The sequence below is a fragment of the Lepidochelys kempii genome, chromosome 20, assembly GCF_965140265.1.
Source record: "Lepidochelys kempii isolate rLepKem1 chromosome 20, rLepKem1.hap2, whole genome shotgun sequence".
Classification (NCBI taxonomy): domain Eukaryota; kingdom Metazoa; phylum Chordata; order Testudines; family Cheloniidae; genus Lepidochelys; species Lepidochelys kempii.
Genome location: NC_133275.1, coordinates 21,180,547 through 21,203,979, shown reverse-complemented (window position 1 = coordinate 21,203,979; position 23,433 = coordinate 21,180,547). Strand labels below are relative to the sequence as shown.

General features: G+C 60.5%; 1 protein-coding gene across 4 annotated transcripts in view; it reads right to left on the bottom strand.

The window, feature by feature from the left end:
- The window catches only part of ADGRL1 (adhesion G protein-coupled receptor L1), a 105,603-nt gene extending 84,533 nt beyond the window's left edge, over nucleotides 1–21,070 (bottom strand). For 2 of the 4 annotated variants that reach the window (XM_073318297.1, XM_073318299.1), the window contains exon 1: nucleotides 20,692–21,067. The gene's annotated coding sequence lies outside the window, so the exon portion shown is untranslated. Of the gene's footprint in view, nucleotides 1–20,691 lie in introns of all 4 variants that reach the window. The other 2 variants (XR_012155691.1, XM_073318301.1) reach the window with 2 other exon arrangements.
- Between the last annotated feature and the right edge of the window lie 2,363 nt (nucleotides 21,071–23,433).

The window sequence follows — 23,433 nt, the reverse complement described above, 5'->3', positions numbered from 1 at the left end:
GCCCCCCAATCCCAACCCGCAGACCCTGTTAGCCCAGCCTCGGCTCTGGCACCCTCAGCTCTGCCGGTGCCCCCCAATCCCAACCCACAGCCCCCCATTAGCCCAGCCTCGGCTCCTGCACCCTCAGCTCTGCTGGTGCCCCCCAAACCCGACCTGCAGCCCCCGTTATCCCAGCCTCGGCTCTGGCACCCTCTGCTCTGCTGGTGCCCCCCAATCCCAACCCGCAGCCCCCCATTAGCCCAGCCTCAGCTCCTCCACCCTCTGCTCTGCTGGTGCCCCCCAATCCCAACCCGCAGACCCCGTTAGCCCAGCCTTGGCTCCTGCACCCTCAGCTCTGCCGGTGCCCCCCAAATCCAACCCGCAGCCCCCCATTAGCCCAGCCTCGAATCCTCCATCACAGCCCTGCCGGTGCCCCTCAATCCCAACCCGCAGCCCCCCGTTATCCCAGCCTCGGGTCCTCCACCCTCAGCTCTGCCGGTGCCCCCCAATCCGGACCCGCAGCCCCCCGTTATCCCAGCCTTGCCTCCTCCACCCTCAGCTCTGCCGGTGCCCCCCAATCGGATCCGCAGCCCCCCATTATCCCAGCCTCGGCTCCTGCACCCTCAGCTCTGCCAGTGCCCCCCAAACCCGACCTGCAGCCCCCGTTATCCCAGCCTCGGCTCTGGCACCCTCTGCTCTGCTGGTGACCCCCAATCCCAACCCGCAGCCCCCCATTAGCCCAGCCTCAGCTCCTCCACCCTCTGCTCTGCCGGTGCCCCCCAAACCCGACCCGCAGCCCCCCGTTATCCCAGCCTTGGGTCCTCCACCCTCAGCTCTGCTGATGCCCCCCAATCCCAACCCGCAGCCCCGCATTAGCTCAGCCTTGGCTCCTGCACCCTCTGCTCTGCCGGTGCCCCCGAATCCCAACCCAGAGCCCCCGTTATCCCAGCCTCGGCTCCTGCACCCTCTGCTCTGCCGGTGCCCCCCAAACCCGACCCGCAGCCCCCCATTAGCCCAGCCTCGGCTCCTGCACCCTCTGCTCTGCCGGTGCCCCCCAAACCCGACCCGCAGCCCCCCATTAGCCCAGCCTCGAATCCTCCATCACAGCCCTGCCGGTGCACCTCAATCCCAACCCGCAGCCCCCGTTAGCCCAGCCTCGGCTCCTGCACCCTCTGCTCTGCCGGTGCCCCCCAAACGCGACCTGCAGCCCCCCCGTTAGCCCAGCCTCGGCTCCTCCATCTCAGCTCTGCTGGTGCCCCCCAAACCCGACCCGCAGCCCCCGTTAGCCCAGCCTCGGCTCCTGCACCCTCAGCTCTGCTGGTGCCCCCCAAACCCGACCCGCAGCCCCCCCGTTATCCCAGCCTCGGCTCCTGCACCCTCAGCTCTGCTGGTGCCCCCCAAACCCGACCCACAGCCCCCCGTTATCCCAGCCTTGGCTCCTGCACCCTCACCTCTGCCGGTGCCCCCCAATCCCAACCCGCAGCCCCCGTTAGCCCAGCCTCGAATCCTCCATCACAGCCCTGCCGGTGCCCCCCAAACCCGACTCACAGACCCCCACTGTGTCCTCCTGCCTTGTCCCTGCCCTGCTCTGTGTGACTGTCCAGAGGTTGCTGAGTGCCCAGCGTGGGTCCAGCCTGGGTGGGGGCCGGGGGGGGGGCCGGGCCTGGCTGGAGAACCCCCTCGCGGAGCATCCCTGGCAGACGGGGATGATTAACAGTCTCTGCCACGGGGAGCTGCTGGCATCGGTGCACGCGGGCGCTTCGGGGATCCCCCCCCCAGCCTGCGACTCATGGCAGCACCAGAGCATGGGAATCGTATGGGGCTGACAGGGTGGAGGGGCCCTGGCCACAGCCCACGGTGAGGGAGTGTGTGGGTAGGGATGGGATAGACGGATAGATAGAGGGGGTGACTGGGGATGAATAGACACGGGAACAGAGGGGGTGAATGGGGATGGATAGATGGACGGACAAAGGGGTGTATGGGAATGGATAGACAGATGGACATAGGGGCTGAATGGGGATGTATAGATGGACAGAAGGGGCTAATGGGGGTGGACAGATGGACAGAGGGGGAGATGGGGATGGATAGACGGATGGTCAGAGGGGGTGATGGGGGTGGACAGACCGACAGAAGGGGTGATGGGGGTGGACTGACGGACAGACAGAGGGGGTGATGGGGGTGGACGTATGGACAGACCGACAGAGGGGGTGATGGGGGTGGACAGACCAACAGAGGGGGTGATGGGGGAGGACAGACAGAGAGACTGACAGAGGGGGTGATGGGGGTGGACGGACGGACAGACAGAAGGGGTGATGGGGGTGGACGTATGGACAGACCGACAGAGGGGGTGATGGGGGTGGACGGACAGACAGACAGAGGGGGTGATGGGGGTGGACAGACCAACAGAGGGGGTGATGGGGGAGGACAGACAGAGAGACTGACAGAGGGGGTGATGGGGGTGGACGGACGGACAGACAGAAGGGGTGATGGGGGTGGACAGACCGACAGAGGGGGTGATGGGGGTGGACAGACGGACCGACAGAGGGGCTGACGGGGGTGGACAGACCGACAGAGGGGGTGATGGGGGTGGACGGATGGACGGACAGAGGGGGTGATGGGGGTGGACGGACAAATGGACTGACAGAGGGGCTGATGGGGGTGGACAGACGGACAGAGGGGGTGATGGGGGTGGACGGACGGAGGGACAGAGGGGGTGATGGGGGTGGACGGACAGATGGACAGACAGAGGGGGTGATGGGGGTGGACGGATGGACGGACAGACAGAGGGGGTGATGGGGGTGGACGGATGGACGGACAGAGGGGGTGATGGGGGTGGACGGACAAATGGACCGACAAAGGGCTGATGGGGGTGGACAGACCGACAGAGGGGGTGATGGGGGTGGACGGACGGACGGACAGAGGGGGTGATGGGGGTGGACGGACAGACGGACAGACAGAGGGGGTGATGGGGGTGGACGGATGGACGGACAGAGGGGGTGATGGGGGTGGATGGACAAATGGACCGACGAGGGGCTGATGGGGGTGGACCGATGGGTAGATTGTCAATCGTGGCTGATTCTCAGCTCGGGCCGGGGCAGTTCTCTGCTGCTGGCCTGTCCCTCCCCGGGGCCGGATTTAACCGAGACTCCAGCTTTGTCCCCCTCCGCCCACAGGATCTCAAATGACCACGAGCAGCCGGAAGCTCAGGTTCAGAGCTGCACTTAGGGACGGCAGCGCAGCGCCCCCTAGCACTGGGGCACGGGGGGCGGCCCTGATTGTGCCGGGGGACCACCGGCTTCTGAGCCACCGTCTCCTTCCCTGCCGCCCAGGGTGCCCTGGGATCAGCACGACCGGCCGGGGACAGCGCCTCCTGCTGAGCCTCTGCCCCGTTCCCTGCAGCGACCCAGGTGAATCGGGAACCCCGGAACAGCGGCTACCCGGGCGTCCGTAACTGCTGCCTGGTGCATCTGCATTAAGAGACGCTCTTTAGTGACACGGTCGCATCGGTTCTACCCACAGGACCCCGTCCCAGGGTGGGCGCTGGCTGGCCTTGCTCCAGGCCTGGATCCCTGTTATGCAGGGAGCGAAGGCAGCTGTGGTAGGACCCTGCCTCCTTTGTTGCAGAGCTGGAAGGTGCGGAGTGAACGAGGCAGGGGCTGGCAGGAATAGCAGGGAGGGTCTTGTGGTTAAGGTGGGGACCAGGACTGCAGAGCTCAGCTGAATGACAGGATCCCAGCACCCGCTAGCACTCGGGTGCTGGGACTGCGGGGGGTGACCTTAATCTCTCTGCATCGCCGTTTCCCAGATGGTAAGTGGGGATACTACTCATCTCGCGGGGTGTTGGGAAGAGAAACTCATTCATATCCCAGAAGCTCTCAGGGATGAGTGCCACAGAAAAGTCAATGAGGACATTAATAACTCTGGGTTCGGACAGTGCCAGTGAATGGGGCAGTGAATGGCAGTGAATGGGGCCACACATTGAATGAGGACGATAAAAAGAAAGCTGGCATAACTGCTCATCCGGTGAACGCCATCCATCCTGTGCACTGAATGAGGCAGGGGTACTGTGAAAAGAATAGCTTTGGATGCCATGAAAGAGCGGCTCACAATGCAGACACTCCACAGGGAAGAGTTAAGGTTACCCAGGCAGCCTTAATTCTGGCATTTCCCAACATTGTAGCTCTTGGTTTTGCCACCTTAATGTTCTTTTCAGATGAGATGTCGATATTTCTTTCTTCCTAAAAATGCCACCTGACTTCTTGTCTCTTTTCAGCAGGGATCTCGGGAAAAAGGAAACTGAGTCACTGCCATTTTTGATCAACCCAGATTTCAAACAACAACGCAACTGAAGCAGCCAGGCCAAGCTCCAGAGAGCTGATTTTCATTGGTCCCTGCCATCAGGAACAGATCTCACCCCATTCGGGATCGGATGGAGGCAGAGCAAAGGTGCCTTTCCAGAGACGCAAGCAACCAGGAGAAGACAGTGTCAGCAAAAAGGCAACACATTTCAAACTCATTGTTATTTATATCACAGTAGCACCCTGGGGATGGAGGCACAGCACAGACCCGGAGCAAGACCAGGGCCCCACGGTGCCGGGCGCTGCACAGACCCCCAGTGAGAGAGACTGTCCCTGACATAAATAATTTACACACAACAGAGGGGAAGCTAAGGCACAGGGGACTTGCACAAGGCTGCAAGCCGGTCAGACGGGAACAGGACCCAGGTATCCCGAGTCACCTCCTCCAAGTGGCCTCTCCTGGGAAGCACCTCCATTTGATCCACCTGTGTGGAACTCCCTGCTGCAGGATGTCCAGTCACTTCCCCTGGACTGGTATTTCCCCCTCCTCTGTACCAGCCGGCGCTTGTGGTGATGGGATGCTGGGGCAGACGGGCACACTGGGCCATGCCTGTGTTTCTACCTTGGGAGTGGGAGTCCAAGCCCACTGAAGTCCTTTCTGCCACTGCTTTGGTCCGAGGGTCCGGCCCCAATTACCTGGATCTGCTCAGAAAGGCGTTGAAATGGGGGGAGGCGGGGCCGCCTCCACAGACCCGCTCCGGCAAGATCTTGGCCCCTCCCACTCCGTGGGGAGTCCCTGGCACTGTTCATACCCCTGGGGATCCCCCCAGGAAAGCAGCCCCCACGGGAAGCCCCTCTTCCATCCGGCACCCTCACACGGACTGTGATCTGGGTCGGATGGGGCCATCGTTAGGGAGCAGGGGCAGGACTGAATGGGGCAGCTCCCGCAATTCGGGTCCATTTTCCCAGACCCCCATCTCCCCCCACCTGGCTCCTTCCCCAAGAGTGACGGCAAAGCTGCTTGGGCCCATCGCAGGGGGGCAGAGGCCTCCTCCGAGACAGGGGGGAGGGGACCCTTTGGCTTTACAACCCCCAAACCTCAGCACTTGGCCCCCAGCCCAATGCCCTCCGGCGTAGGCCCCCTAGAGCCAGCACTGGCGGCGAGGGGGAGACTGCCCCCTACAGATGCTGCAGCCACAATGACGGAGCCAGAGACATGGAGAATGGCTTGTATCCCCGTTCCACCAGCGGGGTCCAGCCTGGCCCTGCGCTGCACAGCCCGGGGGCCCCTTTGCAGGCCAGGAGCCTGGGGGCCCTGTGTGCTCAGCTCCCAGACACGCTCCTCCCCAGACGCGCTCCTCCCCTGGCCCAAACCCCAGCTGCGTGGGAAGGACACTGAGTGACCGTGGCCCCCCTCCCCTCCGCCAGCTCCAGAGCTGCAGGCCTGGCCCCCGAGGGGCTGAGTCATCCCACGGTGCCCCCCTGGGAGCCGGGCTGTCACCCCAGCCGCCTCACCTGGCCACGGGACACCGCAGCATGAAACAGGAGCCCGGACGCCCTTGACTTGCGGCTCCCCCGGGGAGAGATTGGAAGACAAGGAGGGGAGGGGAGTGGAGATCAGGCAGCCCTCGAGCCCCCCCAGCCCGGTGTTAGGTTCTCTCGCTTCAGCACTTTCCCTGGGAGCGAAGGTCAGGATGGAGAAGGGACCTGTTCCCCGCTCAGGGGCGCCCGGGGCTGGGATAGCAGGGGCTGCGGGTCAGGAGTGAGGAGCACCAGCTGAGCAGTGCGTGGGGGGAGCCCCGGGCTGGGGAACGGGGTGCTCCTCACTCCTGACCCGCAGCCCCTTCCGTTGTCCCAGCCCGGCTGACGTGCTTCCATGCTGACCAGCCTCCTCCTCGCTGGGCTTTGCTCCGCTAATGCCCCTTGGTCCTGGCCTGGCCCTCGCAGGGGAGAGCAGCCCTGCCAGCCATGCCCCCTGCGCCGGGGGGCCGGGAGGTGGGCACATGCTACCCCACCCCCGCTCTGGGGAGCTGGCTGTGTGCAGTGAGCCTCTGTGCTCGGCGCTGGGGCCTGGCACAGAGCAGGGCAACGGGGCTGCTGGGCTGCGGGCAAACCACGCTGCAGGCCCTGGTGCACACAGCACGGCGATGGCAGGTTGGGGAAAGACCCCAGGAGTCCTGGTACCCAGCTCCCTCCTGCTGTAGCCACTAGACCCCACTCCCCTCCAGAGCAGGAGTAGAACCCAGGAGTCCTGGCTCCTCAGCCAGTGCTCAGTAACCTAGACTCCAGCTGTCTTAAAACCAAGAGGCTGGTTCCGATCCACTGTTGTTATGCATGTTATGGTAGAAACCCCAATGAAGATCAGGCCCTCATTGTGCCGGGCGCTGCCCAGACCCCGACCGAGATCAGGGCCCCCGTGTGTCAGGCGCTGCCCAGACCCCGACTGAGATCAGGGCCCTGGTGCTCAGGACGCTGCCCAGACCCCGACTGAGATCAGGGCCCCGTTGTGCCGGGCACTGCCCAGACCCCAACTGAGATCAGGGCCCTGGTGCTCAGGGCGCTGCCCAGACCCCGACTGAGATCAGGGCCCTGGTGTTCAGGGCGCTGCCCAGACCCCGATCGAGATCAGGGCCCCGGTGTGCCGGGCGCTGCCCAGACCCCGACCGAGATCAGGGCCCCGTTGTGCTGGGCGCTGCCCAGACCCCAACTGAGATCAGGGCCCTGGTGTTCAGGGCGCTGCCCAGACCCCGATCGAGATCAGGGCCCCGTTGTGCCAGGAGCTGCAGACACAGAGTCAGAGGCAGCCCCTGCTCAGAAGAGCTCACAGTCTGAATAGACACAGGAAGATCCATTATCCCCATTTTACAGATGGGAAAACTGAGGCACAGAGGTGCCTTGACTCAGCCGAGGTCATCCTGAGGCAGGGTAGTGAAGCCAAATCTCCCCCAGCCCCACACCTTAACCACAGGCCCCTCTTTCCTCTTGACCACATGCCATGCTCCCTAGACTGCTCTGAGCAAAGGGAGAGTCTCGAAAAATCTTCCCAAGGAGGAGACCCCATCAGGACCCTCTCGTGACTGAGATCCCTGCTCCCCTCTCCTGCTAGCACCGGCTCGTTTTAGCTGGGGGAAGAGCCAATTAGTTTCCTTTCCTGGTTTCCAAATGATTTTTCATCTCTATAATTAATGGGCTAGTCAGCGCTGAACTATGTGGCAGGAAAATTGCTAGTTAGGGGGATGGGGGTAATTTTCTCGATATGATAATGAAGGTTGCTTTCCTTCTTCTTTCCACCCTGCTTTTAAATAATGAATCCAGCATTCAGGGTGTGGGGCGGGTGGCAATGACCTGGGAGGTCGGGATCCCTGCTTTCAGCTCACAGGCCGGGGGGCAGAAAAAGGGTCTGATTAGCTCTACTGGTGCCAGGCTGCTCCCTGCTTGGGTCGTCAACAAGCCTGGAACCCCAAAAGCACCACCAGCATCATGAGCTAACAGACAGGTGCCTCCACCCAGCTGCGGCAGTAGGTTTTTGTCCTGTTGTGCCAAGTGGCCACAAGAGGGGACTGAAGATTGACACTGGACGAATGCCCGTCCCCTTGGTGGCTGCAATGGGCAGAGAACTCAGAGCTGCCCGTGGACGATATGCACCAGCCCAAGGGCAGAAATGGGGAGTTCAAAGGTTGCCCAGATACCCTTAACTCTGCCCTTCCTCTGCACTGTCCTCATCCAGCTGGGAACCTAATGCCCGGAACCCCTGGGAACTACAAACCCCAGGCTGCAACAGGGCTGAAACTGACAGGATGAGACAGAGAGATTCCCCCTCCATCCATAAAAGGAGGCACCAGGGGCCAGTAGCCTGGGACGCAGGACACCTGGGTTCTGTCTCCACCTCTGACCCGCTAGGTACCTTGGGAAATTCATTTCCCCTCTCTGTGTCTCAGTTTCACCTTCCACCACTTGTCTCTGGGGCAGGGGCTGTGCAGGGCCTGGCACAACAGGGACCCTGATCTCTGTCGGGGTCCGTGCAGCGCCTGGTACAACGGGGCCCTGATCTCAGCTGGGGTCTCTAGATGTTACCATAACACACCTAATTAATGTCCTGGGAAGTCAAGAGGGGGGAAAGTCTCCTTTGCTCCTAGAAACCCTGATGAAGTGGGGAACAACCCTGCAGATCTGTCCAGTTCCTTTCTAGCTCCTGATCCAGCGACAGGGCCCGGAACCCGCCCTGCAGGAGAGCGAACCTCTTTCCAAGGGCCCTGCCAGGCCCATGGCAGGGCCCCGGGGCTGTGATACAGGACGGCGTGGGCCCGCGAGCCATGCCCTGGGGATGGGGCGTGACTGGATTGCGAATGGCTGCCCACACCATGCGGGCAGCACTGGACTCAGACCCACCATTGTCAGCACCCCACTGCACAGACCCTGACTGAGATCAGGGCCCCCATCGTGTCGGGCGCTGCACAGACCCCGACCGAGATCAGGGCCCCATCGTGCCGGGCACTGCACAGACCCTGATTGAGATCAGGGCCCAGTTGTGCCTGGAGCTGCATAGACTCCAACTGAGATCAGGGCCCCGTTGTGCTGGAGGTGAATGAAGTTGAGTGGGTCGTGGTGGTGGGAGGAGCCAGGACTCCTGGGTTCTGTGCCCAGCTCTGGGAGGGGAGTGGTGTTTAGTGGTTAGACCGGGGCGGGGGGGGCTGGGGATCAGAACTCCTAGGTTCCCTCGCAAGCTGCGCCTTGCTGCATGACCTTGGGCAAGTCACTTCCTCGTCCCGTGCCTCAGTTTCCCTCCCCGTGCGACAGCACTGACTCTGAGCTCACAAGCATTGGCTCAGTCCTGTCCGAGAAGCGCTTTGGGGCCCTCTGATCGGCCACGTGCAGCTAATTAACCATCGATAATACGCACAGCCCACAGGCTGACTTCTGCAGGGACTCCCCTCGCTCGGTGTTGGTCAATTTTTATAGTCCTGCTTCACAGGCTTCCCTGCCACTCAATGACCCTGGAGTCTTAAAGGGCCGGTGTCAGGCAGAGGCCCAGCTGAACGGTGGCGGGGGTCTGGGGGGACACCAGGAGCTGTGCGTGCTGGAGGCTGCGTTTATGTTTGCCCCTGGCCTTGGCTTAACCCCTCCGACCGCGGAGACAACACAGGCGCAAAGCAGCGCAGGCCGTGGCTGTGAGGCGTAGTGGGCGGGGATGCTCGGGCATGAAACCTGGGGTTTATTCCTGGCTTGGCTGCTGCCTGCCTGGGCGACCTTGGGCAAACCCCTCCCCTCTCTGTGCCTCAGTTTCTCCACCCACCCTAGGTCTGTTCAGGCTGGCAGCTCTTTGAGGCCGGGACTCTCTCGCTCACCTGGCACCCCACTCTTGGCTGGCACCCCCCTAATACACCTAATATTAAGATCTAGGCCCTGAATGCTAACCAGTACTCCCAGCGGGGTTCTACTACTTCAGCTAAAGGGGGAACTCTCTTCACTGGCAGCAGTAGTAGGCTATTATCCTCTTATGTGAACCTCCTGGGTTCTCCCCTGGCTTGGGGGAGGGGGGTTCTAGTGGTTGGGGGCAGGGCTGAGAGTCAGGACGTCTGGGTTCTATCCCCAGCTCTGGGAGGGGAGTGAGATCTAATGGTTAGAGCAGGGGCGGGATGGGAATCAGGACTCCTGGGTTTGTCCTCAGCTGTACCTCCTCGCATGGCTTTGGGACAACACACCAGCAGCCAAGAGGACGCGGGAATGAAGCTGCGACAATCACAGCTGGCAGGTGAAAAATCCCAAGTGCAGAACCGGGATTCGAACCTTCAATCTTCTGGTCCCCGAGCAGGTGCATCGTCCTCTAGGGAGCGGCGCTCCCAGGGCTCTTGCCCCACAACCCTCACCCCTAGAGGGAGCTGCTGCACGCAGCCCAAGGCCACTTCTGTGCCCCGGTACGAGCGGCCAAATCCAGCACGGTGCCCAGGTTGGGGGCTGGGTTTCCTTGGGCTGAAATTCGATTAGGGCATTTTCCAAACTCTCACAGCCCTTGTGGACTCTGGCCAAATTAAACGGGGACCGTGCTTCCCGGCCCGGCACCAGCCAATTATCTCCCTAATCAAGTCTGCGCTGGGTTATCATATCAATTAGCCACTGCCTTGGACAGGAGCTGGGCTGCGAGACGGGCAATGCCACGGCTGGAGGGAGGGGGCGGGAGGGGTGTGTGGAGGAACCACAGAGGGGCAGGGGGGACGGGACGGGGGGGGAGGGTGACTGAATTAGGAGCGGTGAGAGATGATGGAAGATGGCAGAGGGACAAGAATTATCTCAGCCATTTCTCTAGTGCTGCTCATCTCAACCGCTGGACACACGTAGCGGGGAGCTCACCATGGCCTGCTCCCCTAGCTCCTAGCTCCCCTGTAGTCAATGGGCTGGATCCCCAATGGGTGTAAAGCAGTGTCACTCTGCTGGAGTCGACGGGGCCAGATCCCCAGCTATGGGCCAGCTCCCAGGGCCTCTACTTCTGGGGTGACTCAGTGTCACAATCGGAATGATCTGAAGGTCACTGGTGTCAGCACCTGCCTGAGTCTGCAGAGAGCCTCAACCAGTTGCTGGGAGAAAGGCGACAGCCCCAGCCATCGAGATAACCTACAGGGTGAGATGGGCCCCTTGCTCTGCTCCATGGGGCTGTGGAGGGGGAGGCAGGAAAGACAGTGGGCTAAAGCATCTTGCCAGGGCCATGTGCTCAGAAAAAGAGGAGGGAGGGTCTCATGGTGCTAGGCTGGGACTCAGGAGGTCTGGGTTCAGTTCCTGGGTCTGCCATTGACTCACTGGGTGACTTTGGACCAGAGGCTTCACCGCTCTGTGCCTCAGTTTCTCCACCTACAAAAGGGAGATAATCCTCCCTTTGTTTAAACTGGAAACTCTTTGGGTCAGGGAGGGACAGTCTCTCATTGCATGTCTGGGCAGCGCCCGGCCCAGCGGGGCCCCCGATCTCGGGCTCCGGGCAGCGCCCGGCCCAGCGGGGCCCCCGGTCTCAGCTGGAACCTAAGTGCTGCAGAAATCTAAACAACACCCCAATGGTCTGCCAGCGGCAAGTTCCAAGGGGGTGGCCTGGGGGGCTGACAGGGGTAGGAGCTCAGAACAGCTCTGTTTCATCCCAAGTCAATGGGTCCAGCTCCCCAGCTGAGGTCCCTGGGCATCGCTCCGTTGGAGTCAATGGGGCAGATCCCTTGCTGGGGTGAATTGCTGGATCCTGCTCTCTGAAGGGGCCCCTAGTGTCCGAGAGATCCAATCCCGAGCTGGGATCCACCTTGTCCCAGCCACGGGCGTGATCAGGGAAGCTGAGCAGGGAGAGTGAGGGACCTGAGGGCAGCAGATTATGGGCACCAGAGGAGAGATGGGGGGCCCCTAACAGCAAATGTGGGGTGAAGTTCCTCATTTCCCTCTCTCTCTGCTGTAACCTTGCTCCACCCCCCCCCCAGCGTAGACAATGCCCCCCGCCCCAACAGAACAGCATACAGTGCTCTCGAGGGCTTAAAACCAGCCTCAAGGTGGGAGCAGGCCCAGCACCTTCGCCCCAGTGGGATGGGGTGAGACGGGGAACAGGGCAGGGTTCATCCTTGGGGTTAATCCAAGAGGATCCATGTGGTTTTGTTGGGCAAATCTTTGGGGGACAGATAGATAGATAGAGGGGTGGATGGGGATAGATAGATCGATAGATAGAGGGGTGGATGGGGATAGATAGATCGATAGATAGAGGGGGTGGATGGGGATAGATAGATCGATAGATAGATAGATAGAGGGGGTGGATGGGGATAGATAGATCGATAGATAGAGGGGTGGATGGGGATAGATAGATCGATAGATAGAGGGGTGGATGGGGATAGATAGATCGATAGATAGAGGGGGTGGATGGGGATAGATAGATCGATAGATAGATCGATAGATAGATAGATAGAGGGGGTGGATGGGGATAGATAGATCGATAGATAGAGGGGTGGATGGGGATAGATAGATCGATAGATAGAGGGGTGGATGGGGATAGATAGATCGATAGATAGAGGGGTGGATGGGGATAGATAGATCGATAGATAGAGGGGGTGGATGGGGATAGATAGATCGATAGATAGAGGGGGTGGATGGGGATAGATAGATCGATAGATAGAGGGGTGGATGGGGATAGATAGATCGATAGATAGAGGGGTGGATGGGGATAGATAGATCGATAGATAGAGGGGTGGATGGGGATAGATAGATCGATAGATAGAGGGGGTGGATGGGGATAGATAGATCGATAGATAGAGGGGGTGGATGGGGATAGATAGATCGATAGATAGAGGGGGTGGATGGGGATAGATAGATCGATAGATCGATAGATAGAGGGGGTGGATGGGGATAGATAGATCGATAGATAGAGGGGGTGGATGGGGATAGATAGATCGATAGATAGAGGGGGTGGATGGGGATAGATAGATCGATAGATCGATAGATAGAGGGGTGGATGGGGATAGATAGATCGATAGATAGAGGGGTGGATGGGGATAGATAGATCGATAGATAGAGGGGTGGATGGGGATAGATAGATCGATAGATAGAGGGGGTGGATGGGGATAGATAGATCGATAGATAGAGGGGGTGGATGGGGATAGATAGATCGATAGATAGAGGGGGTGGATGGGGATAGATAGATCGATAGATAGATAGATAGAGGGGGTGGATGGGGATAGATAGACAGATAGATAGGTAGATAGGGAGGTGCATGGGGGTGGATGGGTGGATGGATTGATGTGGGGATGGGTGGACACAGAAATAGATGGAGGTATAACAGGGTGGGTGGGTACTAGGGTAACCAGATGTCCCAGTTTTATAGGGGCAGTCCCGATATGTGGGACTTTGTCTTATATAGGTGCCTATTCCCCCCCACCCCCGGTCCCGATTTTTCACACTTGCTGTCTGGCCACCCTAGCTGGGTACAGCAATAGGTGGTGGTATATGGGGATGGATAGATACAGAGGTGGGGTGGGTGGAAGGAGGGGTGGACAGACAAATACAGAGTGGGGGTGGGACGGGGATGGATGGGCGAATAGATACAGAGATCAAGGAGTGGGGGGGAATGCGGGGGACAGATACAGAGATGGGATGGGGTGGGGGATGGGTTGGGCAGATAGATACAGAGATCAAGGGGGGGGAATGCGGGGGACAGATACAGAGACGGGGTGGGGTGGGGGATGGGTTGGGCGGATAGATACAGAGATCAAGGGGTGTGGGGGTGATGGGTGGACAGAGATGGGGTGGGGTGGGGGATGGGTGGGTGGACAGATACAGAGATGGGGTGGGGGATGGGTGGATGGACGGAGACGGGGTGGGGTGGGGGATGGGTGGGCAGATAGATACAGAGATCAAGGGGTGTGTTGGGGGTGGATGGACAGAGATGGGGTGGGGTGAGGGATGGGTGGACGGATAGATACAGAGATCGAGGGGTGGGGGGGATGGGGGAATGGACGGAGACAGGGTGGGGTGGGGGACGGGTGGGTGGACAGATACAGAGATGGGGTGGGTGGGGGATGGGTGGATGGACGGAGATGGGGTGGGGTGGGGGATGGGTAGGCGGATAGATACAGAGATCAAGGGGTGTGGGGGCGATGGGCGGAGGCGGGGATGGGTGGGTGGATAGATACAGAGATCGAGGGGGGTACAGTGGCATTGGAACAATCTGTATAGTGGGGGTGCCGAGAGCCATTGAACCAAACTGTAAACCCTGTACGTGATGGAAAGCACTTCAAGCCAGGGGGCACTGCCCCCCCCGTCCCCCCTAGCTCCAGCCTCCTCCCCTGCCCAGGGGTGGGGGAGCGAGCGAGCCGATAACATGGCGATGGGGAGATCCGTGGAGAGGCAGAGCCCAGCAATTCTCTCCCATCCCTAATTTCTGTCTCTCTCCCGCTGTCTGATGCTCCCTCCCCCGCCCCCGGCGCCCCACCCCGATGTGATTCCAAACCGGTGATTCCACACTGGTCAGCCACCCCCCAAAATCATCTGCCCGGCAGGGGCGGGGAGCTGGCCCCGGAGACGTGTGTGCATCAGCCGATGGGGTGGCCGTAATGCATTCGGCACTTCTGCAGGAGGCCCCCTGGGAAATATCCCCCCCACCTCCCCGTCCGCCGGAGCTGGGCGCCAGGCAGGTAGTGCGGCTCCAGAAACCAACGGCAGACGCCCCCGCTCTGTCGCCGGCTAAATAATAACCATGAAAAGAAGGGCGGAGTGGATCGGCCCCCCCGGGGTTCTGGAATTGGGGCTAAAATCGCCACCTCTGCCAACCACACCCCAAAATCGCCTCCCTCCTGGCCCTGTCCGTCTGCAGAATCACCCCTGGGTGGCAAGCACTGGCCCGGGGGGGGGGGGGTATAGAAAAGCATTGAATGTCTCCCCCGGAAATGAAGACTCGAGGTATTGGGGGCCGGGGGTTGGTAACCAGCTGGGATCCCTCCGCTCCGGGGTGCTAACTGCCTTCTCTGACTGTGGCATGACACCCCCCCACCCTCACCCCCGCGTGGGGCATCGGGGCTGGCTTCCCAGGGCAGATGCTTCAGGACAGGGGGAGATGGCGGCTGAGATGAGGCCGTGGGCTCTCAGCTCCTGGGTTTTTTTTCTTTCTGCAAGGTCTGTTTTGGGCGTTCCCGGGGGTGGGGGTGGATTCACTACAATAGGTCGTGGGCGCAGGGCGCAGGCTCTGGCCGGAGGGCAGCCCCCGGCCCGGGCAGATGCAGCATGAAAAGCAGAAGGGCGGATGCTCATACCCAGGCGGCTCCCATTGCGTGACGGCTGATTGACACCAGCTGGGGGTCTGGCCCACTTGTCTGCTGCACCAAAGCCTGCCCCACGGGAACCCCTTTCCCCACACCTCAGACCGTACAGGTCTAGGTTGGATTTTAGGAAACACTGTTTCACTAGGAGGGGGGTGAAGCACTGGAATGGGTTCCCTAGGGAGGTGTGGAATCTCCTTCCTTAGAGGTTTTTAAGGCCCATCTTGGGATGATTTAGTCGGGGTTGGCCCTGCTTGGAGCAGGGGGTTGGACTTGATGACCTCCTGAGGTCCCCTCCAACCCTACTCTTCTGTGAGTCTATGGGTTGTAATGAAAACACCCAGTGCATTTTATAACGGGGTGAAATTCTCAAGGCCTCGGCAAACCCAAGTCCTAGATTTCCAGGTTCAGGGAGACTGTTCTGATCAGCCAGTCTGACCTCTTGACCTCTCCCAGGCCAGAGACACTACCCAAGTTCTCCTGCATTGAGCCCAGGAACTTGGAGCGGGGACGCCTGCGGAACTCATTGCCACCAGAACCCCCTGTTCCAAGAAGAACTGGACAATTATACAGAATAAGAGACTTTCCCGTGGAACAATAACAAGGATTAAAACAGACCCAAGACGCAGGGCAGGGATCTATAGCCTTGAGCCAAATGCTACTTACTGTTTGGGGAAATATTCCTTGGGGGCAGGCGGGTCCTAGAATTACCCTACTAGGGGTCTCCTTATGGCCACCGTTGCAGACGGGATACCGGGCTAGATGGGCCCCTGATCTAAAACAAGATGGTGATTCCTGCATGTGAACTGGCACCAGACAAGCAAGCTTCCTTTCCCTTGCGCAATTAACCCACTGGGCACTGGAGGGCTGCCCCTACCCCAGCTCCCACTGGAAATTCAGCCCCTAAATCTCCCTGCAGGGAGGGAGGTGGTGATATTTGCCCAGCTCTGAGTGCCGCCTTATACGGCTCCGTGGGCTGCGCTGCAGGCGTCCGTCATTGAACACAGCCCTATCGAGATGCCCGAGCTAAACAGGGGAGTTGCCCTTCACTGCAGCAGTACTAAGGCTTTTATCCTCTGCTTCATTTACACTTCACCACCGTAGCTGGAATTATTATTACTGCGGCAGCTCCTAGAGAGACCAAGATCAGGGCCCCTGTTGTGCTGGGTGCTGCCCAGACACAGAGTGAAAGACAGGCCCTGCCCCAAAGAGCTCACAGTCCCTGAGGGGAAACTGAGGCATGGAGCAGGGATGTGATTGGTAGGAGGCGGCAGCAGGGCACACACACAGCCTACTTCAACCCACAGGAGCGGGGGTGTATTTTCACCTCCCACCCCAGCCCCAAGACAGTTCCCAAGAGGAGGAGCCAATCTTAGCCCCGCCCATGAAAGCAAGACCCTGTCACTTTAGGACCTGACAGGGGTGCAGTGTAACCCTCCATGGCTGAGTCCAGACTGGGATTTAGGGGAGCCCCCTAGTGGCAACACCAGGCAGCACAGGCTGGGCAGCCAGAGGGGACCAGAGGGTCCTGAGTGATTGATCCAGCCGTGCCCTGGCTATGCCACTCGTGGGAGCAGGAGGCTTTGGTACCTCAGGCTGTGCAGTGGACCCCTGCTCGTGGTACCAAGGGAAAGTGACCCGGCGGGGGAGCGGGGAGTCCTATGGCTGCCACAGGGCACCTGGCACGGGGAGTCCCAGCTCCACTCGCAGGCAGTGCCGGGTGGGGATTAGCAGAGATTGGCACTCACAGCTGAATCACATGATGTAGGGAGAGTCCTAAAGACTGAGGGGCTGGGCGGCATCTGTGAAGGGGAAGGAAGTTCGGGGGGGGGGTGTGTATTCAAAGGGTGTGTGGGGTGCGGCAGGCATGCGGCAGTCGCATTCCCTTCCTCTGCTTTTCCTGGGGGAAGTGCAGCCCTTTGGTTGGCAGCCACGTGATTTTGCTGGTCTGGCCTCGGAAGAGCCAGGAATAGAACCCAGGAGTCCTGGGCCCCAGCTCTAACCGCTAGACACCACTGCCTTCCCAGAGCTGGGGACGGAACCCAGGAGTTCCCATGCCTCACTTCTCTAGCCACTAGACACCACTGCCTTCGGCACCCCCACTCTTCTGCCAGTTTGGGGCTGCCCACCCATTGCACCCCCTGCTGGTTACTGACTGCAGGAGTCCTGGCTGCCAGCCTCCCCCTGTTCTAACCCCCAGACCACAGGGCAGGGAGCAGAGAACCCAGGAGTCCTGGCTCTCTGGAGCTGGGGATCCAGAACTAGCAGGGGCAGTGCTTGGGGACCAGTCTATCCAGACACCTCCCTACTCAAAGTCTAAGATAAAACAGGCCTCCACTCCCTCCTTGGTTCTGTGGAACCCAACTCAGTTTGATCCAGATCCTGGTTCCTATGAACTCTCCTCTACCCCCCAAACCAGTGGGACTGATCCAGATGTGGTGGAGGGGGGCTTTGTAAGGTCAGAGCCTCCTCCTCCCTCCCCCAAACAGCTCTGCCAGGCCAGATGGGAGGGACTTTCCCACAGGGGTGGGGTGGTGCTCAGTGAGTTATACCTCCTGGGGAGAGGCTCCAGTTACCCCTCCCCCCAAGGTCCCCAGTCAGCAAGGAGGTCCTTGTGACCCACTCTGAGGGCATGAGGGGCAACCCAGCCCACAGGGAGCCCCCTCCCTGCCCCACATGCCAAAAGCCTTGGTGGGAGGGGGTGGGGGAGGAAGACCCCAGGCAAGGAGTCAGGACTTGTGGGTTCACAGCCTGGCTCTGCTACTGACTCCTTGCATGACCTTGGGCCAGTCCCTGCAGCTAGCTCTGTGCCTCGGTTTCCGCATCTGTAAAATGGGAACAAGTGTCTGTCCTCTCCCCATCTGTACAGACTGGGAGCTTTTCAGGGCAGGGACTGGCGCAATGGGGTCAGCCATCCCCGACCTCAGCGGGCACCTTGAGACACAGCAATAACCTGCCTCTGAAGCAACGAGCAAATTACTGTGTGTTGCCTTAATATTCACTGCCCAGCTTGGGGAGGGGGTTGTTTTGTGCATTCTGGGGGGTGTCAAGCTGGAGTTTGGCCCAGCAGCCCCTCCCCTGCACAATTTGCCTGTGGGGGCAGAAAGCAAATCGCCAGAGCTGGACAGCTTGGGGGGGGGAGGGGTGTCGTGACATGAGGGGGGGCTGACCAGTGACCAGGACCATGGGACAAAATTCGGCATCTCTCTCCCAAAGGAACCTCTCCCCAGCAGCGAACTGGGCTCCCGGGTCCCAGCCCTGCTGCCTGGTTAATATTCCAGAGGCATCTGGCCCCCACCCCCGGCCACCACCCCGGGGGGGGAGAAGCCAGGGGATATTTTTAAGGCTTTTGTGTGTGGGGGGGGGGAGCCAGAGAGACCAATGCATGGCACTGGGAAGCTCCCCCCTTCCCCAACAGTGTGCCTATCTTGGGGCATTGGTCCCCTCCAATGGGGGGTACGGTGGGGGAGCCCCCCATGTACCACCTCCCCAGCAGATGGCAGGGGGCCAACTCCCCCAACCAGCTCCCTCCTGCAACATCCCACGCCCTCCTTCTGCTCGCTGGGGTGCGTGTGTGTGTGTGGGGAGATCTCCAGGAACCCCCACGATGACCCCCTCATCCTCAATTTCCTCCCCCCGAAGCAATTACTCCCACCCCATCCGCCAGCAAATCGCCATTTTATTATGAAAAGCTAGGGCGAATTTGATTTTGGGTGGGAAGGGGGGGGGGCGTTTGCAATTGGGGGAGGGGGGGTTGAGATCCTAGATGGGGGCGAAATCCAGGAAATGCCATTAACCTGGGGCGGGGGTGGGAGTGAGGGAACCGGGAGGCTGAGCGTAGTAACAGGGTTTTCTGTCCACTCATCCATCTCTCCCTCCCTCCTTCTAGCCATCCTCGCTCTGGGGCTAAGCCCCCCCGAGAGCGTCTGGTCCCACCCCCACCCCCGCTTTGGGGTGTGGGGGAGCAGCTATGTACCCTGTTTCTTTCCCCCCCCCCAATCGAGGGTGGGTAAAGGTCAGCAGAGGCGGCCCAGCGGGGTGCATTAGATCCACGGACCCAGCCAGAGATGCGGGGACCCTCTCCCCCAAAACCCAAACGGGCTTTAAAGGAGCCACCCCGGGCTCGTCCCCCCCCCCCCCATCGGCGGAATTTTTGGACTCGATCCTTTAAAAAAACCCAACACACACAGCCACGGCTGCAGAGATCCCCCCCGTACGCCACCCCCACCCACGTCGGACGCGCCACCGATCTCAGGGCCAAGGCTGAGTGTGTGTGTGTGGGGGGGGGTACACCGGGGGGGAGTTGTGGGGGGGTGGGCAAAGGAGGTAATATAATTGCGGGTGCAGTGGGGGAGGAGGGGCTCCGATCTCTCTGTATTAACCGCCTCCTCGCTTTGTTTACTTCTCTCTGGGCCGGATCCTGCTGTATTCCGACGTCAATCCGGATTGAGACATGCCAAGGGGGCCGAATCCTTCCCCGGGCTGACAAGACTCTTCCCCGCACCATGGAGTCCCTTCCCCATTTACTGGGCGTGGGGGAAGGGGAAGACAGCAGAACCTACCCCCCCCCCCCGTGTAAGGGGAGCAGGATCGGGCCCCTCCCCCGCGCCAAAAGGTGAGGCCGCCCCGGTTCCAGCCACACAGGCCGGTCGGGGGATAAAGGGGCGCCCCACCCCATTTTAAGGGGGTGGCCAATTCAACGCCCCCCCAATCAGGATTGGCCCCAGGGTTGGGTGCTGGGCACAGCTCTTCCGCACCCTACGGCTGGCAACAGCCCCCACCCCTCCCTTATTAGCCATTCCGCCCGCATCCTACCATCTTGGAAGGGTACATATGAACAAAGTGTGTCCCCTCTCCCCCGGATAAAGCCCGTTACATAAAGACACGTACTGGGGGGGAGGGGGCTGCCCCAATCTCCTGTCCGAGCTGTTCTGCATCTATATCTATTCCTGCCCCCCACCCATCTCCCCGCAGCGAGAGGGGATCGAGAGTCACCCAGAGCTGGAAGAATTATTCCCGCCCTCCCCCTCCAGAGATTACGGTACTCAGGGGTAATTCCCCCCCCACACACACACCAGAAAATACTGCAGTAAGAGCGGATCGCGGGGTGCCGGACAGGTGGCTTTGTCTGCTGCACCCACCGATCAGACGCAGGGGCGCCCCCCTCCCCGCTACCAATTCTCCCGAGGAAAGGGGGGGGCGGATTTGGATGCATCCCTTCCTGTGAGCATCGCTGCTAGGAAGCGTGTGTCCCCCCCCCCCCCCCTCCCCACGCCTTCCCTCTCCCGGGGACTGGCGCAAAACGATCCCTGTCTGGGAAAACAGGAGGAGGGAAAAAACACCAAACAGATGACAGCCCCCCCCCATTCCAGCTTGGGGGGGGAGGGTATCTGAGCAATGGGGGGGGGTCCATATTTCCAGAGATCTGATCGCTCTGCCATTCCCATCGCCCCAACCCTCCCTCTCCCCCTTTTCCTGCCCCCCCCCGCTCACCTCTCCCCCCCGGCCCCCTCCCCATCTCCCTGCAGCTTAGCACAGAACCCAAAGCGAGAGAGGGTCAATGGATCGGTTATTTACCGGGGGGGGGGGCTGTCAGATCTACCCCCCCATACACACACACCAGTCGAGAAACAATCAAGCCAGTGACTTACCTTTAGCGATCCAGCCTCACTTCTCCTTCCAGCGGGCTGCTCCATTCAGCTAGTCCAATTCCACTCCGGCTCGAGACATTTCGCTTTCCTTGCCCCCCCTCGCCCTCCCCCCCCCACAAGGTGTTACGAAATCGGAGCGAGCGAGCGATGGGGATCGGTGGGCAGCGTCTGCCGAGCTAGGGCTGGATTCGGGGGGTCGGCTCCAAGCTGGCGCGGATCGCTCCGGATCCTCTGCCCTGCAGTGTGCCGGGGCGGGGGGGTCCTCGGGTGGCTCGTTTTCCTCCCCGCTGGATGCTGCTCCGAAAGGATCCCCTCCCCCGCACACAAACACAGCAGAGGAAGGGGGAGAAAAATCGTCCAAGCCGGCCCTCCCCTCCTCCGAATAACCCCGATCCCCCCCCCCGTCCAAAAAAAAAAAAAAAACCAAACCACCCCGGCTCTCAGGAAGTCTCCGCCGGGCGCCCAGCCCGCTCCAGCGCGGCCGGGGGGTGTCTCTGGCTAGATCCACGCGTGACAGGCAGTCCGGGCATACTGGGGAGCCAGCGTGCAAGCGAGATCAGCGCCGCACACGCGGGGCGGGGTGGGGGGGACCCCGCAATTCCACGGAGCAGGGGGGAGCTTCGGGGGCGTTTCTCTTCCTCCGGGGGTCGCCGTCTCCGGGACCTCGCAGCCGGGCAGCCCCGCCACCGTCGCCCCCCCCGCAGCGCCGGGAGGGGGGGGGGGCGCAGGGCAGCTCCCCGCTCTTCCGCCCCTTCGGCAGCCCCGCGATCGGTGCCTCTCCGCCGCCGGCACCCCGGGGTGAGGCTGGGAGGCAGGGTCCCGGGCTGCAGGGACGGGAGGCTGGCCGGGAGGTCACGCCTGCTCCGCCCCAGGCAGCAGCCGCCAGCCGGGCGCGGGCGTACGGTGGGGTGCGAGCGCCCCTCTGCCTCCCCCTCCGTCCTTCGGCCAGGCGGCTGCGGAGCGCCCCGCGGCACGGCACGGTCCGGGCACCGGGCAGCAATGGGGCGCCAGGGGCTTCATTCAGCGCTAGGGCTCAGCGAGACGGGAGGGAGGAAAAGCCGGAGTGGAGTTTGGGGAAGGTGGGAGGGGGGGAGGGGCACACCTGGGGGGAGGGAAAAACCGGGGTGGATTCGGGGGGGGGAAGGAGGAAAGGGGCACACCTGGGGGGAGGGGAATAGCTGAGGTGGATTGGGGAGGGGAGGGGATGGAAAGGAGGAGCACACCTGGGGGGAGGGGAATAGCTGGGGTGGATTGAGGAGGGGATGGAAGGAAGGGGCACACCTGGGGGGAGGGGAATAGCTGGGGTGGATTGGGGAGGGGATGGAAGGAAGGGGCATACCTGGGGGGAGGGGAATAGCTGGGGTGGATTGGGGAGGGGATGGAAAGGAGGAGCACACCTGGGGGGAGGGGAATAGCTGGGGTGGATTGGGGAGGGGATGGAAAGGAGGGGCCCACTTGTGGGGAGGGGAATAGCTGGGGTGGATTGAGGAGGGGATGGAAGGGAGGGGCACACCTGGGGGGAGGGGAATAGCTGGGGTGGATTCAGGGGGGAAGGAGGAAAGGGGCACACCTGGGGGGAGGTAGCTGGGGTGGATTGGGGAGGGGATGGAAAGGAGGGGCCCACTTGGGGGGAGGGGAATAGCTGGGGTGGATTGAGGAGGGGTTGGAGGGGAGGGGCACACCTGGGGGGAAGGGGAAGGAGGGAAAACTCGGACTGGGTTCCTATCTCTGGAAGGAGAAGGGAGCAATACACCTGGTGGGGGGATGGAGGAGGGGACGGAGGAGGGACACAAAACACTGAAGCGAGCATCCCCCATGGAAAGGGACATGGGAAATACACCTGGAGCAGGTAAAGTGCAAAATCCGCACTGGATTCCTGAGCATGGGACTGGACAAAGAATAAACCGACTCCTCCCGGCTGGCCATGGGGAGGAGGCAGGTCCCAGTCTGGATTCCCAGCCCTGGAGACCTACTGCACAGACACCTGCGGGAGGCAGGGAGGAAACAAAACCTGGACTGGATCCCACCTGCTGGAGTGTAGGCTGCAGATACCCCTGAGTAGCAGCCAGGATGAGATAAAACCTGATCTGGATTCTACAACATGGGAATGGATGGGAAAACTACACCTGATCAGCTGTGGAAAGGAGTCAAAATCTGGACTGGATATCTCCAGGAAGGAATAGACCCTACAAAGTCACAGGACTGGCAGCTGGGAGAAGGCAAACCCAGGCCTGGATTCCAGGAGCTTGGGCTCTAGCAGAAGGGATTAAGGATAATCGAGTCCTGGGTGACCCCATAGACATATGGCAGGGCAGATGTTCCATAAGGGAGGCTAAAATGCACATGTATGTGTCTGCCTGGAGAGAAAACCTGGCCCGTATTCCAGAAGGGGATTCAAGGAGATGTAGGTGGAGTGACTATAGCAGCTGGGGTTACCCACAAACTCCTGCTAAACTGCAAAGTAATTTCCTCAGTTACCTTTCTCTTCTGTTTTATACACTTTGTGCCCATCAATCTGTAATAAAGATACAGAACGCCAGGCTATGCCATTTGAACCAGCATCATAAGGTGTCATTTTATTACTAGATAAAATCAATTGAGAAGAAATCCATTAAGATATAAAAAACTATATCAGACATTAAAGCTGTCTAACAGCATCCTCTAAGGTACCAGATCCAGTCAGCTGGAGGGAAGTTAGTTTCCCAGGCAACCTGATCCCAAAAAGGATTGCAAATAGTTTGC